Genomic DNA, 13504 nt, shown 5'->3' with positions numbered 1-13504 from the left:
TGAAAGTGCTTTAAGAGAAAAGTGCATTTTTAGTTGGCTGATTTATGTACCTTTTGAAAAGCCACTCTGAAAGAGTGTTTTCCTCCTTTATTGTGGTATAGTGTTCATTCCATTTTTAAAGTGACATGATTTATAAAAATCTACCACGTGGTGTTAATCATATTTGTGATAATAATAAGAGATGCTTTATTGCCCTCCCAAGAAATGAGCATTTTCACCTTTCTTTCAATCTCTAGGAGAGCCAAAAATGTCTGAAACCATTTGTTATGATAATTGCTTGTCAAATATTTAAAAATTAGAGCCATAATGAGATTTTTTTCCCTGATAAAAGGAGCCTCAGAGTAACATTTAATTTGTATTCCTATACCCTGCAAACAGCCAACCAGATTTTTCTTTAACTGTGTAAAGTATATACAAGTGTCAAGGGCAAAGAGTCTTTTATCCTTAGTTTTAACTAATGGCCCATTTTGGAGCCGCATGTAAGTATCCTCATTCCTCCATATTCCTCCACCAATAAGGAAAGCCTGGTCAAGCATCAAACTAAACACAGCGTGTGCGCGCACACACACACACACACACACTCACACTCATACCATGTTTATAAGAAGCACATTATCAAGGAACAAGTGTTTATTATAAAGGAAAGGAACTTTCCCAGTAACATTCTTTAATTCTTTTTTTCTCTTTACTTTAAATCTAATTAGTGTTCATCCTTACGATTGATCTCTATGATATCCTGTTTAAATTGTAATTATAGTTGTTTATTCCCCCCAAAAAAGAGAAGAAAGGGAGAGGGAGAGAGACAGAGGGACAGAGAAATAGAGAGAGAAGGGGCGGGGGTGGGGCTTTCAGTCTTGCAGTTTTCTACAAACGATTCGGTCAGCTTATAGCTTATACACTTAAGTGTATACGATTACGAGACCTTCTGTGTTCGCTGTCTATTGTTTGTTTGCACCACAGCCGTGACAGCACTGGATCCTTAACCCTATGAGCCACCAGGGAACTCCAGCTACCTATTGTCCAACAACAAACTACCCCCAAACAACAGCAGTTATTCTCTCCCGGCTTCCTCGGGTCGGGAACCCGGGCACGATGCAGCCGGGGTGCCTCTGGCTCAGGGTCTCCGGGAAGGTGCCACCAAGTTGTCAGTGCATCTGCTGTCACCTCAAGACCCAACTGGAGTTGGTGCTCTAACTTCACCTGCAAGCTTCAGTCAAGCGGCTGTTGGCAGGAGGCCTCAGCTCCTCTCTGTGGGCCTCGTCATAGGCTGGCTGAGTGTCCTCAACGTCTGGCAGATGGCGGTGGCGATGAAGAGAGAGAGAGGGGAGGAGGGAAGGGGACGAGGGGAGCGTCAGAGTCCAAGGGAAGGGACGGAGTCCAAGTTAGAAGCCCCCAGCCCTCTGTATCCCCACCTCAGAAGTGACATGTCGCTTCTGCTGCATTCTCTTTGTTAGACAAGCGAGTCTCCAGGGCCGCCCACCCTCGGGGGAGGCGGGATCCCTGGGGAGCATCCTGGCAAGGACCTGCAAGCTGAGCACACAGGCAAAGTCTACAAACGCACCATTCTTCCCTTCATCTGTGCGAATACAGTTAATGGCAGGACGCAGACTGGGTGGGCGAGTGCGTGATCCGTCGCTGCCGAACCCTTGCCCCAGTCCGTTCCATTTTCCATCTCTGGGGAAAGCAAGTCTTACCAGCTGCAAATTACAGGACTGACTGATTGACTGGAGGCAAGTATTCCAGAGTAAGCGTCTCCTTCTTTTTATAGAGGACACTGATGAAGACATTTAAAGCCAAGGGCGGACATGTGGACGGCAGAGTAAATCGTATAAAGGAAGATACTGGGGCGAGGTTCTAACGTTTCTAATGTTACCTGTATTAGTGATCATATAAACTTTTTTGATTGAAAATGTTGTGCCAGTTTCTGCTGAACAGCAAAGTGACTCAGTCTTCCCTATATATACGTTTTTTCAAAATATTCTTTTCCATCCCGGTCCATCCCAGGAGATTGGATAGAGTTCCCTGAGCTGTACAGTGGGACTTCATTGCTTGCCCATTCTCAACATGATAGCTGGCATCTACCAACCCCAAACTCCAGTCCATCCCACGCCCTCCCGCCCTCCCCCTTGGTGACTATAAGTCTGTTCTCTGTATCTGAGTCGGATAGAAACTCTTCCAACCATCCTCTGCTGTACTGTAATTCAGATCAGGCCAACGATCTCCTAATGTCATTCAGAGCGGGGGTGGGGACGTGGGGGAATCTGTGTCATACGTAGGCATATACAGTATATATATGTACGTATATGTATATCATCATATATATGGCATTATTATCCACCTTCAAAATCAAAGAGGTAGGGGGCTTTGCTCATTGATTTATAGATACTAATAATAACACGATGCTTCCTGTCCCTTCCTACTTCCGTTTTTTTGCTTCGTTCTCATCCAATCCGCAACCATCTGGCTTGGCCATTGGTGAAGTTTCTGTAACTTACCTGGAAGGTGATGCATGAAATCAAAGTAGCTCTCGGAATTCTTAAGCAGCAGGAGCTGAGGGGGCTGCGTGGGTCTGAGCAGGGGGTGGGTGCAGGAGGCTGCAGGAACAGGTTTCAGGAAGTGAAGACTGGCTTGCCCTTCCCTGTCTGGTTCCGTCAGCCTTTCATTTGTAAACATTCTCTGCCAGGCGAGGGGGAACTGAGAAGTAAAGACTAGTACCAGTTTCCAAATGTAAAGGAACATTTAAAAAAAAAAAAATCCCTGCCAGCTGTCTGGAAACGTACCATTCCCATGCGAAGGCACTTATATTCTACAGTTACCAGGAGGCATATTTAAATGGCTCGAGTTATTTTCAATGTTATTTTAACTTTGTCACACACACCCTATTATATAAACACCACGCTAATGTAAATTATTCACCTTTTAAAGTTACTTCAAAATTTTTGACTTTTAGCCAAATACCTATTTCTTCCTATCAAGAATTCTTTGGAGTTCTAAGTCTACAACTTACACACACACACACACACACACACACACAATCGTTAAAAGTTTATTTCCCAACTAATGCCCAGAGAATATTTATTCTGCTTTCTAAGCTGCATTTACATGACAACATAGTGAAAGAGAGCCAGTGTGAGAAGAGGAGAGACAAGTCCTAAAGTGAGACGGATTTCTTTGGGGTTAGAGAAATCCGAGCCCTCCCCACGACCAAGGGTGGGTCAAGCTGGGAACAGATTGACCCAAAAGTAAGCCTCCGTGTCATTCCTACACCAACTCCCTGCAATAATTTACAGTCTGCAATCAAAATAAAATAATCTCTTCACAAATCTGGCTTTTATGATCCACAGTACAAATTTTTAATTCTTGTGTTCATGCCATATTTCATCCGCTTCATTCTCGCTCCACTAAGGTATAGACCAATCCCCCTCTTCTGATGTTTTCAGAGGCACCTAAGCTCGAAATACGTTGGGCTATTTGGGTTCCAGCAACGGCGGCGACTATTTAAGGTGCCCAGGTTGCTGTCGATGTTATTTTAACTTCTTGAAGATATTTAATGACAATTTTTTGAGCTGCCCACGAAAAATAACATTTCTCCAGTTTGAAGCTCTGCCACCACCCCAAACAGTTCGTCTCAGTCCAGAAGGTGTGTGTGCCTCTGTTCCATCAAATCACCACATGATGGGAAACTTCTGGATTCTTTCGTTGAATTTTTTGCTTGATATTTACTGGTAGTTTAAAAACATGTTTTTATGAGTAATGTAACAGAAAATGTATTAACTTTAAAGGCCAGTCGAGTCTTAGTGGCGGGGGGGGGGGGGGGGGACAGGATGGTGGCGGTGTGAGCGGGGGAGGAAAGGGGGGAGAGGGATGGGGGGGGACAAAGAACCGTTGCTGGAGGAAGCCTAGCCGTTGGCCTGATAACACAGCAGGCATATAGGAAGCAGTAGTTTTCCATCCGTCCTCTTCCCTAGGAAGAAAACACTCCTGAGCGTGTGGAGAAGAGGAGGGTTGAATAGTCCAGCTCGTCGTAGGTTTATCAGCTGCTCCGTTTGCAGAGTTAGCAGGTAAGCCAAGCAAATCCGTTGCAAACACTGTTTTCATTACACCACGCCCCTCCTCAAGGCCCTTCGAAGGCTCCTCGCCATCCTGGAACCCCACATCAAGACTCCTCCGCCTACTTGCACGCCCCGTGTAATCTCTTTGTCCTCAAGTGGATGGACCCTGTTTGTCCAGCTCAGTCTCCAGCTAACTCCCCAGTGGAGAGCCTCTGTCTCGCTGAGTCCATCGCCTTCTAACCCTTCTCTTCTTGGCCTCTGAACCCTGTCTCCCCCTTTGCACCCCAATCCCACCTTCCCTTCAAGGACATGCTTGAAACTTAAAAGTTATAAAAGGACGGTGATCGTTTTTTAGGAGAGGGTGTCTCATGCTGCTAATTTAAAAGTAACCGAATTCGGGGAGTTCCCGTTGTGGCTCAGCAGTAAAGAATCCCACTAGTATCCATGAAGATGGGGTTCGATCCCTGGCCTTGCTCAGTGGGTTAAGGATCTGGTGGGGCCGTGAGCCGTGGTGTTGGTTGCAGACATGGCTCGGATCTGGCGTTGCTGTGGCTCTGCCGTAGGCGGGCAGCTGTAGCTCTGATTCGACCCCTCGTCTGGGACCCTCCATATGCCGCGGGTGCAGAGCCCCCCAAAATTAAAAAAATAAAAGTGACTGAATTCCATATTACCCAAGAGGATGCGTTTCAAATGTCAATCCCAGACCGACTTGTTCAGCCACCGTGTTAGCTTTGGGTCAGACAACCCTGAGCACCTAGGGCGCCGGAGGCCACCGAAGCCAACGGTTGAGGACATTGGCCGGAATCTTTACCGGCGACACGGCTCCGTGTTCTCCCTCACTCCCTCCGTTTCCGCGTGTCCCTTCCTCGGGGACGCATCTATCTGACAAATGCACATTGGATGCCAACTGATGCACGTGATTGTGTGACGTGCAGAGCAGAGATCCCTAGATAGGCATGGGGCGGCCCGTCTGCCAGAAAGAGACTCCGAATGACAAGCTTGATTACTGTGCTGTGCCGGGCCGGGCCCGACACAGTTCATTCCAGCTCTGAGGTCATCTGAGAAGGCCTCAGGGGGGAGATGGCATTTGGGCTGGGCCCTGGAGGGTGATGAAGTGAGAACAAGCATCTCCTGCATGGAAGCATGAAGAAGAAGGTGCGGCTGGAGCGGGGGAGGGGGCAGAGCCCAAGGGGCAGACGGGGCCAGGTTGGACGGCGCCTTGAAGGCCACGGTCAAAGGTTACACCTTTCCTTGTGTGACGTTACCCTTTCGGCCGTATGGGGTTTGTGCCAAGGATGAATATGATCAGAATGAGTCTCAGAGCAGAACTCAGGAGACCACTGGGACGGGGGCCAAACTCAGCCGGGAGATGAGTGGGGAGGCTGGGAAGATGACCTTGGTGACCTCGACGGTCTAGTGGTGGCCAACTGAGGGTCTGCATTAGAAAACAGGAGGTAGGGGAGTTCCCGTCGTGGCGCAGTGGTTAACGAATCCTACTAGGAACCGTGAGGTTGCGGGTTCGGTCCCTGCCCTTGCTCAGTGGGTTAACGATCCGGCGTTGCCGTGAGCTGTGGTGTAGATTGCAGACACGGCTCGGATCCCGCGTTGCTGTGGCTCTGGTGTAGGCCGGTGGCTACAGTTTCGATTCGACCCCTAGCCTGGGAACCTCCATATGCCGCGGGAGTGGCCCACAGAAACAGCAAAAAGACAAAAAAAAAAAAAAAAAAGAAAGAAAACAGGAGGTAGGAATGAGGCTGGGGAAGGACTCTTCTTCTTTCACCTTCTTTCTTCTCTCTCTTATCCTCGCCCTCCCTCTCTGCCTCCTGCTCGTCTCCGGTGGCCCAGGCATTCCCTGGGGACGATGACCCAAGGAAGCTGCTGAGCCCTGGCTTCAGGGCAAATGCTAAGAAGGCAAACTGGGTCCAGTTCTCCAATTCCATTTGCTGCCCAGGGATAGGGCGCCCCCTCGTCACCGGCTCCTGCGAAAGGCCACCTGATTCTAAACCCAAGAAGTATTTTAAGAGGCAGGAGGTAAAGGAAACTACATTCTCCACTGGTCCTAGAAACTACCTATGACGTCTAATTTTTAAAAATGCACACAGGTATGTTGCGGGGACAAGTGGGAGAGCTGCGAGTTCTGGATAGTTGACAGCTTTCATAAAATTGCTGCAGTTATATGCGTACTGACGTTCCCTCCTGTCCTCCTGCAACAAAGTACCTCGTGGTTTGGGAAGCACGGTGGGTTTTAAACCAAGTTAGCACCCCTTAGCCCCATTCGGTTTCCAGTTTTCTCCTCCTCCCTCCACCCTGCCGGCTATTACTTGCCCACCACCTTGGCAAGCTCTCTCTTTAGGTGGCAAGACCCTACAAGAGATGTCATTCAGATTTGGTGGACCTCTGTGCTTTTTACAGGACTTCCTTGACGCTGGCCACTTTGGGGCTTTTTTTTTTTTTTTTATAAATTTTTGATATAAATGGAGCAACCAACTGTCCAAATGCACTTGAGCCTCCCGGAATGCCATTACATTTGACATGTTGTCATTGATCTATACTGAATGTTTGTGTTTCTTTCTTCTCTCCTTTGTATAGTCAAGTAAGGCTCAAGGAAGGTGCTCGAAGGATGAGGCTAGAACTTGAGGATCATCATGTTTAGGGTGAAGGCAGGTGGCCCCGCCCCCGTCATTACACTTTGCTCCAGCAGCTCACACTGGTGCAAAGGAGAGTGAGTCACACCCACGTACAGGAAGGGGACCCTGTAGGGCCAGCAGAGTGTAGAGACTGGTCACCCTATGTCCGTCCCTTCATGTGGCCTTCCTTTGTGCAGAGATCCGATCATTTCTGTCATCTGAGACAGTCTTTGATTTCATGGGCCAAAATCCAGGAATAATTAAGACAGTAATAGTGCACACCCAACAAGAAAAACATGCCGTGTTTAAAGAAGAAATCCCAGCCGCACTGAAGGCAGTGATTCTTCGTGTCTTTGAAGAGGCTTCGAAATCAAAAGCAACAGCCATCAAGGACTTACTTAGCTCCTCTTTGGCAGGAAGGAAAAATTTACTGATTCATTCGACTTTTTCCTGGTGAGATCATGGGGGTGGGAGAAGTTAGGATCTGAACATTTTCCCCAAAGTTCTAAGTTTCGCAAAGAACTATTTTTTTATCATAACTAATTTCATAAAGTAAAATAAAAATTACCAAAGGGCACTATCTTTCTTTGTTTAATCTGACAGTAGGGCAAAAGCATTATTTTACTATTACTGCTCACTGCTAGCCTCGGCTTGAACCCTGAAAAAAAAAAAAAAAAAAAAAAAAAAAGCTCTTACAAATAACACAGTAGAAGCTTCATAACACGATTCCAGTTGTTTTCTTTCGGTTAAATCTGTAACTCTATCCTGATTTTATCTCTCTGAAGACTTCTGGATATTTACAACATAAGGAAAGTCTGGTTTCCCTAACTCAAGGCCTTCGTGAAAAAACATAATCATAAAAGACATTTCTAGTTAAAATTAAAATGCTAAGTGCTAGAAATTTTGTTGACCATTTAAAAAAGACTCTCCAACTCCTTTTCCTAATATATAATTCCAAAGACATATTCGCAATGGCTTTTCTGAAAACACTTTCCAAAAATTATTCCAAATACCTTATTATGGGTAACTTCCTTGCAAAATATCTACAGTCTGGGGCTAATTTATTTTTCTCAGCTGCGCCCTCAGATCCTTCAAAGCTTTTGCTAAACCCTCCTCCCACGACTGACTATAATTATTTCTTATCAATGTAATTTCTGGATGTTTCATGGAAGGAAAAAATATGTGCTATTTTTTCCTGAAAACACCCGCTGTGAAACAGAATTTCAGAAACGACAAAAGCCCGTGAATTGTGTCCATTTCATTCTGGGTCTCTCGGTTGGCAAGTGAGCAGTTCCCTCCCTGACACCTGGACGGGTGGGCTGGGGCCGGGTTCTCATGCCAGTTTGAGTTTCTAACCACTTCTTAGGTCAATTTCTATTTTGTCAGGTTAGGGAGGGCCTACTAAAATGAGAAACCATTTGCAGAATCAGGGTTTGCTTCAGAGGTCCTAAGAAAACCTAAGAAAATCCTGGAGGCATCGTATTTGAAAACTATTTGAGGATTGTTCACTTGAGTAAATACTTAGCCTGCCCTCCCTTACTTTCTGCGGCTGTAGCCATATTACTCACCCCGAAAGCATTCATCAATAGTCTACTGGCTCTCTAATTTGCTGAGGTAGCAAAAAGAGTTTAATAAAGGAAGCTGTTGCATTTTTTTGTTTGTTTAGAGGACGTGCTGCAAACTCGACTTTTATCTTATAGTGCTGGAATCTGCTGCCCTTCTGCTAATCCAGGGAGGGAAATGCACGCTTGTGCGCAGCTAGATCAACGCAAGCAAATTTACCCACGAAGCCGAGCCTTAAAAGCCCAGAAAAGTCTTTCACCCCAAGGACACTGGTGCTTTATAAATGATCTGAGGATTTAGAAGCTTGTTCGGTCACGTCTGACAGCCCGACACTTTCGGCCCTGTCCACCAAGTGTTTTGAAGAACTTCAGAGGGAAATTATCGTTGAGAAATACGTTTTTAGCGCCCACCGAAGCCGTACAAGTCACTGCAGTCTTAAAACCTTTTCTGAAAAATCACATCTTGGTCTGTATAATCTTTGGGTTAATTTTTAAAAACTGTTTTGCAGACCCTGGAAGATTCTATTCCCAACCCCCCGCCCCCGTTTAAAAAAATAAAAAAAAGCCACAGAGGCCAACGACAGGCCGCGCAGCACTTGCAAAGCCTTGGGGCTGCGAGATCGCCCTTGCAAAGAAATTAAAGCTTTACATCAGCGCTGCAGAAACATCACAGTGAAATGCAATCGAGAGTTAAGTAGCTCAAGAAACCTGAGCGCCTAGCAGGGCGGGATCCATGGTTTTATTTTTGTATACTGATTTTGGGTGTGTGTGTTGCTTTTTTTTTTTTTTTTTTGGAACCCGTATTTCCCCCCCCCCCCCAGTGCCGCGCGCCGGTGCCCCACCACCCCACGCACAGGGCACAGGGCGCAGGCCCCGAAAGCCCTGCCTCCCTCGGGGAGCGCGGGGTCCGGGGCCCCGGCGGCGGCGGCGGCGGCGGCGGCGGCCGCGCGGCTCTGCTTGCCGCGGCCCATCGGTTTCCTCGCTCGTCCGCGGCGCGGGTGGCCGGGCGGCGCTGAGCCGACCGAGTCGGAGTCGGACCCGGGTGGCGGAGAGCCGCCCGCCGAGCCCCCTGCCCTGCCCCGCGCACTCGGCGGCGCCGCGCGCCTGGCAGCCCACCTGCCCCGAGGTCCCTGGGGCCCCTCCCAGCCTGGGTCGCGTGCCCCGGACAGAGGCCGCTGCGGGCCAGCGCTACCCATTGCCCTTCCCGTCCAGAACCCGCGGGTCTGAGCCGCGCGTGCTCGTAGATTTGTCCCACCCGGGACACGGAGCGAGAAGCCGCGCTCATTTTCTTAGACAGCGTTCAGGCGCAGTTTTATAAGGGGTAGGGGGAGTTGTCACAAAAATTTTATTATGACATTTTGCAAATAGACAGGAAGGTTGAAAAAGAAAAGCAAAAACCAGCACGCCGAAGGTCCGTTTACCCCCCACCTGGATGTAATAACTTAACACCCTGCCACCCTTGCTTCCTCTCTCTGTCACAACGTGTGCATGTTTAGCTGCATCATTTGAAAATTGCAGACGCGGTGACATGTCACCTCTACACTTCAGCCTGCATCTTCTAAGTATAAGGGCATCCTCCTACTTACCTTCAGTACCATTCTCACACCTAAGAAAATGAACTCTCCGTCCCGAACAGCCTCTGGCATCCCCCATAAGGGCTCCTGTCCCTCCAGTTTCCCCGGTCAGTCTTAAAATCAGTTTCCCTTCTAGGACTGGGACGTGCGCAGACAGTGGTTCCCTCCCTCCCGGGCTCTGTCCCCCCGAGCCTGCACGTACGGGGCCCGCCCCGGGGCCTCTCTCCCTGAGGATTTGGCAGGGTGGCGAGGGCAAGGGGGTCCCGACAAGGCTGGCTTCGAACCCATGGGGAGAGCGCTACCTACACTCACGCCGTCCGAGGCACCCCCGCCCCGTTTCCTCCCCAACCAAGTCAAGCACCCTCTCAGCAAGCACAGCGCAAAGGGCTTTGCTCAGCCACCTGGTTCCCTCCCGACGGCTCAGACGACACCGCGGGGCACCGGTGGGCGCGGGGTGGCGTCCATCCTCTGGGTCTGGGTGCGCTGCTGCGCTACCCCGTGCCAGTGGCTTTGCCATTGCCCATTCTCTCTTTTTCCTCCCTGAACGCCCGCTCTTCGGCTCAGTACCGGCTATACTGGGCTCCCTGTGCCCTTCTCGGCCCTCCCCGGCTGCAGGCCAAGGTTGTGGCGTCGAGAGCCTGCACCCCCCCCACCCCTCCCTACCGCTCCCCCTCCCCCTCCCCCTCCCCCCTTCCGCCCCCGGGCCGGGAGCCGCGCAGGGACTCGGGGGCGTGGGCACCGCGTGGCCACGCCCCCGGAGCCGGCTTTTTCTAGAGCCGCTGCAGGAGGCTCTCCGCCGGCCGCCCCGCTCGCCTCCCTGGGTGCGCTCCGCTCCGGCCCCGCGCTCCGCTCCGCTCCGCCTCCGCCACGCCGCGCTCCGGGCTTCGGCTGCAGCCGGCGCGGGAGCGCGCCCTCCGCGCCGCCACGCCGGCCCCCGGCTCCCGGCTCTCCGCGCCCGGCGCCGGGTCCCTGTGACTCGGTGCCGGGCCCCTCGCGCCCCGCGACCTCGCCATCCCCCAAGTCCGGCCCTGCTCCCCGCCCGGGCCCCCTCTCTCACCGTCTGGCGGTGCCCCCCACCCCGCACCCCCTTCCCCCCTCCTCTCGTTTGCTTGCTTGCTTGTTCGCTAGCTCTCAGACGCGGCGAAGCAGCTTCGCAGGAAAATCCCAGAAACCTTTGCAAAAAGCCGACAATGAAATTTAAGGAGTTCTTCGATTTCGGCGCCATTTTCGAGTGGATCGAGAGGTGACATGCGATTTTTTTTTTTTTTTTTTAAGGGACTTGTTGGCTGGCGTTTCTCCCTTTAATAACGTTGGTTACGGCAGACTGGAAAAAAAAAAAAAAGAACTCTGGTCACAATGCTGGAAAAGTTCTGTGTTGCTCTGGGGTTGTAAAGCACGTTTGGGGGCCAGGGTGCGGGCGAAACGGACACATGAGTGCGGCCGGGAGGCTTCTTAGGAACCGGGCTGGAAAAAGCTAGCGTGGAGGGGCGGGGAGAGAAAATTGAGTAAGGGGCAGTGACCGCCTGTCAGCCTCGCCAGGGTCGGGATCGACTGGTTTTGACAGACCATAAATGGATTTTTCGTGGCTCTGATTTGCAAGCAGTAAAATATGTCTTGGAAATAAATATGTGATTAATTTTGCACTGTCTTTTCCCAATTAAAACTTTCAAGGTTGTTTAGATTTCCCAGTAGGAAACTTGACTTTGGGAAAGTTTGGCACGAATGCGCCGAGGGAAGTTACAGCTTGTTTGGGGTGGGGGGGGGGTATCTGCAAAATTAAGACAAAACGTTGTAAAATATGAGCAGAGGAAGAGGCGTATTCTTGGACTCAACTGATTTGGCCAAACAGTTCAAAAAGGAGGGGGGGCGGGGCTATGGGCAACTCGAAAGTATCGATTCTTTGTCTATTGTATCAGCGACTACACTGTCTTCTGAAGTGACAAGACGCCTCTTTGTAATCTCTTTTCGTAAGTAAATTTCAATCTAAAGGGAAATCCATAAAGTAGGGGAGCGAGGTGGCTTTTTAGGAATGTAAATCGTTGTCCTGTCACTTGGAGAGAAAAAGGGGCTTAAGTGAAAGATACAAAAGAATTCGATTGCAGTGAGTTTGCGGAGCAATCTGAAAGGAACCTTCGCCTTTGACACCGTTGCTATTTCGCAAGAACTTTTGTTTTTCTAAGTAGTCAAATAAGGAAATGTTAAATTAGGGATGACTTTAATGTCTGGTTTACATATTTGTTTGGGACATAAATATTTAACTGGGAGAAGGTTGTGGAGTTATAAAGTATAACTGTACATTTGCTAAACATGTTTTTTTTTTCTTTTTAAGGACAACCAAGGACGTTTATCTCCATTAATCCCCAAAGTCAAAGTTGTTTGTAAATAGCATAGCCAGAACAAGATGGAATTTAGAGACACCTAAATTATGTCCCAGTTTAGGGAGTGAGGTTATTATTATTATTAATATGTTAGTTTACAGTGACATAAGTAGTTCAGTGGTGACACTGGATCTCAGTCTAGTGTGAATTTTGTACTTAGTCACATTAAATACTCTGCACATTCTATTAGCTAATTAACAAGACAACATCCACTATACTGGTTTTGAAAAGCCAATAGACCTCAAAACACTTAGCTGACTGGGATACTTTGAGAGTCTATTACTTGTATTAAAATGCAGTTTAACTTTCAAAACCATTGGAGTTTCGTCCTGGTTTTGTTGTTTTAACTTTTAGGTTTGCCGTTGAGGTTACAGGGTCCTTTCTTCTATGCCTAATTGGTTCTTTCGCTTAAACTGTGTGGGGGAGGATGCATGTAACTTATTGCTAATGTGTGTCCATTTTAAAAAGTAAAAAGTGGTCTCCAATGAGTTAATCATTAAGGAGTATGCACAGTGCCGGCCATTTCAGGCCGTGAAAAAGTTTTTGTGGAACTGCTTGAGACTAGAAGGAGTAACGTAACATCAAGCATTTAAACTTTTTGATTGATTTGTTTTGATAGGTGACATGGAAGGGTATAAAGTATTTAAAAAGAAGTTTGAATAATCACGTCCATATGTAAATATCCAGATATTTCATCTCGGGACAGTTATCTCTCATTCTTTAATACCTTTAAAAAGAACTCAAAACAGAGCGTTTGCTATAAGAATGAAGCACTGGCGAGTTGAGGACATCTGATGCTTGTGTGGATGGACTATATTTCCCAGCTAACCTATATGTTAAAATCAGCTGCAGCTGCCAGAGACATTTTGGTGATCTTCTCTAAGTCAATAAATGAAAAGTTACTTTTTAAGTGGGGACATTGAGTGACACTTATGATTTACAATATGCATCGGGAGGAAGTTTCACTAAGACTTAGAAGCTGGCAAAAGTGATCCCAGCTTGCCAAACTGCCTCAATTTGTTTTATCTTATTATTCTTACTTTCAGAGGTAAGATTCTTTCCCACCCTAATTCCTCTCTCACCTCCCTGCTTTTCACCACTACACATTTCCAAGATTCACCCTCGGGGGGGGCGGGGGGAACAAATGAGAGTCACATTCTTCACCCCACCTGCCAATCCTGGAAATCAGACGGCAGAAGTTCTAAAAAGTACCTCGATTTGGAATGACGTTTGGATTTAGTCTTAGCCATTGGGTAGGGCGGGCCGGGGCTTCCTTCAAGCCACCTCGTCTTTCTCCTTCTGCAGGTTCCC

The sequence above is a fragment of the Sus scrofa genome, chromosome X (genome assembly GCF_000003025.6).
Source record: "Sus scrofa isolate TJ Tabasco breed Duroc chromosome X, Sscrofa11.1, whole genome shotgun sequence".
In the NCBI taxonomy this organism is placed as follows: domain Eukaryota; kingdom Metazoa; phylum Chordata; class Mammalia; order Artiodactyla; family Suidae; genus Sus; species Sus scrofa.
This window is presented reverse-complemented; position numbering follows the sequence as displayed.